Source organism: Azolla caroliniana, unplaced genomic scaffold (genome assembly GCF_043228905.1).
Source record: "Azolla caroliniana isolate FFs.n. ecotype wild unplaced genomic scaffold, voAzoCaro1.0.p SCAF_16, whole genome shotgun sequence".
Taxonomy (NCBI): domain Eukaryota; kingdom Viridiplantae; phylum Streptophyta; class Polypodiopsida; order Salviniales; family Salviniaceae; genus Azolla; species Azolla caroliniana.
Genome location: NW_028230451.1, coordinates 15,146,757 through 15,150,067, shown reverse-complemented (window position 1 = coordinate 15,150,067; position 3,311 = coordinate 15,146,757).

The following is a 3,311-nucleotide window of genomic DNA, read 5'->3' as shown; positions in this document are numbered from 1 at the left end:
GGTTGCCGTGTCTTCCTTCGTCTCCGCTACGGGTTCCCCGTCGTCTTTTTCTTCCGGATCGATCCGTACCGATCCCGGTGTAGTGCCGGTGAGCTGCATAAACGGGTTCTTTGGCATCGGTCCTTTATAGGGCTTTAGTCGAAATCCGTTCACCCACTTGCCTAGTACTTCACCGGCAAGTGTCCCTATCTGATAGGACCCGTTGTATTCCCGTGTCAGCCAATACGGGCCTGTCCATCTGAACCGGAGTTTACCCGGCATCTTGCCCATCCTCGTTTGGAATACTAGCACCGGCTTTCCGATTTCGAACATCTTCTCATTACCTTTCCGGTGACGGTCAACGAACGCTTTCCGTCGTCGTTGCTCCAGTTCCATGTGTAGGATGCTAGCCAGCCGTTGCTCCTCCAGTTCGCATAGTGCTGCTAGCCGCATTTCCTCCGACTTCTTTTCATTCAGCCGTTCCCGTAGTTGGATCCGTAAGCTTGGTACCTGAAACTCGACCGGCATGACCGCTTCTAAGCCGAATGCTAACCGGAATGGCGTTGTCCGGATACTTGTTTTGTATGCCGTTCTGTACGCCCATAGCGCGCTATGGAGCTTTGTGTCCCAGTCCGTCCGGTTTTCATTGACGATTTTGCGGAGAATGTTCTGCAGCGTTTTGTTGGTGGACTCTGCTAACCCGTTCGCTTGTGGGTAGTACGGTGTGCTTCGTTTATGGACCACGGCATAGAACGTTGTTAAGCTTTCCACTACCTGGCCAAGGAAGTGGCCTCCTTGGTCGCTGATTAATTCAATCGGACATCCATACCGGCACCAAATGTTTTCGTACAGGAATTTTGCTGTGGATGACGCAGTGTTGTCTCTCAGGGCCTTAGCTTCCACCCATTTCGTGCAATAATCCGTTGCCACGATGACATAACGATTTCCTGTTCTCATTGCCGGTGGCTTGAACGGTCCGACAAAATCCAACCCCCACTTCTGGAATGGCTCTAGTGGAAGTACCGGTTGATGTGGCATCCGTGCTTGCTCCGTAGGCTGGCCCATTCGTTGGCATAGGTCACATTCCTTAGCATACTTGACGGCGTCTTTTAACGTCGTGGGCCACCATAAGCCGCTCTGCCATACTTTCCTCGCCGTCGCTTCCCCCGGCATAGTGTCCTCCGGCAACCCCACAGTGTGCTTCCCGTAAGATTACTTCTTTCTCGTCACTACGGACTGCCCGTCTCCATATTCCATCTGCTCCTTTGTGGTAGAGAGTGTCCCGTAACAGACAGAAATTGCGGCTCTGCACCGCTAGTCGTTTCCTCTCGTCCCGGTTCATTTCTTCCGGTGGCAGGCCCGTGCTTAGGAACTGGTGCATGTTTGTCAGCCATTTATCTTCTGATGCCACCGTGTCGTCTGCTGCCGTTTCCGGGGTGATACGGAATAACTCCGCGTCCGGGAATTCATCCGCTACTCCGTCGCCTGGTTCTCCGGACTCTAACCGGCTTAGATAGTCTGCTACGGCATGCTGGATACCGGGGCGGTGGAAGATCTCGAATTCGAACTCCTGCAAAAGCAAGGTCCAACGGGCCAACTTACCGGTCAAGGACGCCTTGGATACTAAGTACAGGAGCGCCGAGTGATCCACATGGAAGGAGAACTTCCTTCCCAATAGGTAATGACGAAACTTTGTTACACTGTAGATCATGCCCAGGGCCTCCCCGTTCTGTCGTTGAATAGTTCTTTCCGCTTGAGACAGCTTCCGGCTGGCGTAATATACCGGCCGGTACCATTTAGGCTCCGTAAGTTGCATTAAGGCGCTGCCAATAGCGATGTCGGAAGCGTCACGAACACATGAAATTCCTTGCTCCAATCCGGAGGCTGCACGACGGTGCTTGCGATAAAAGTACCTTCAGGGCATTGTATGCCTTATCCTCCGTATCCCGTCCATTGGAACGGTGTCCGATGTACCGCGGTGTGTAATGGTGTAGCCAAGTCAGCCAAGTGCCGGAGCATCCGGCTGTGCCACCGGATCTGTCCTAAGAATCGGCTTAGTGCTTTGGCTGTTTTCGGTGCCGGTGCCCCTAGTATGGCGTTTACTTTGTCCGGGTCGACCGCAATGCCCTCCTTACTTACAATGTGTCCCAGCAATATTCCACTTGAAACTCCAAAGATGCATTTCGCTGGGTTTAAGCTTAGCCCGGTATAACCTACACTTTTCAAGGCATAACCGTAGGTGCTGCAAATGGTCTTTCCCCGGCTATAGACTGCAAAATCATCCAGGAAAACTTGCATGAAGGCAGGAATGTATTCGCCGAAGATCTCCATGATGATTCGCTGGAAAGTTGCTGGTGCCGTTTTTAGGCCGAACATCATGACTTCGGCCACAAACACCCCCCATTCGGTGACGAACGCTGTCTTCTCCTGGTCGTCGGGGGTGCATCCGGATTTGATTGTATCCGCTGAAGCCGTCTAAAAAGCTATAAACTTCATGGCCGGCGACGGCATCCAGTACTCCATCCGTGAACGGAAGAGGGAATGCATCCGTAATTGTGGCGGCATTTAGTTTCCTGTAATCTACACACACACGGATTTTACCGTTCTTCTTTGGGACGACGACGATGGGGCTCAGCCACGTCGCTTTCTTTACCGGCCGGATGAAGCCCACTCTTAGGAGTTTGTCGATTTCCTCCTTTACTTTGGCGGCGTAGTTGGGGTTCATTTCGGTAACGTCGTTGCGCCACTGGTTTCGCGTCCTTGCCTAAGTGGATTTGATGCTGATATAATTGAGGGTCCAGCCCTCGCATGTCTTCGTAGGACCAGGCGAATACGTCGCTAAACTCCGTGAGAAGCTTGATCATCGACGCTTTATCTTCCGGCTTCATTTCTTTGGCGATGTGTACCGGCTTTGATTCGTCCTTGCTTCCTAGGTTTACTTCTTCGAGCTGGGATGCTTTTACCCGTTGGGATACGGCCATTTCCCGTTCCAACGCTTCCTGTGCTTGCCGTAATTCCCGAATCGCATCTTTGTCTGGTTCGGCCTCGGTGTCGTCCCGCTGCGGCAAGTATGGCGCTACGGCTTCAGCTACGTCAATCTCGAACAGTGGTACGATCTTCGGGTGTTCGTCCAAGTACTGGGCCTCTTCGTCGTCTGCCAATCCTTCAAGCATGTTCACGCATTCCGCCATACAGCGGTGTGCATTCCTTACCGTTGCTCGTCCGTGGTTGTGTCGGCACCCGGACCTTGGCTTTTCCGCGCCGGAAGGTAATCATATTTTTCCGCCAATTTTGCTTGATGTGTGCTGTTTTCAACCATGGTCTGCCCAGCT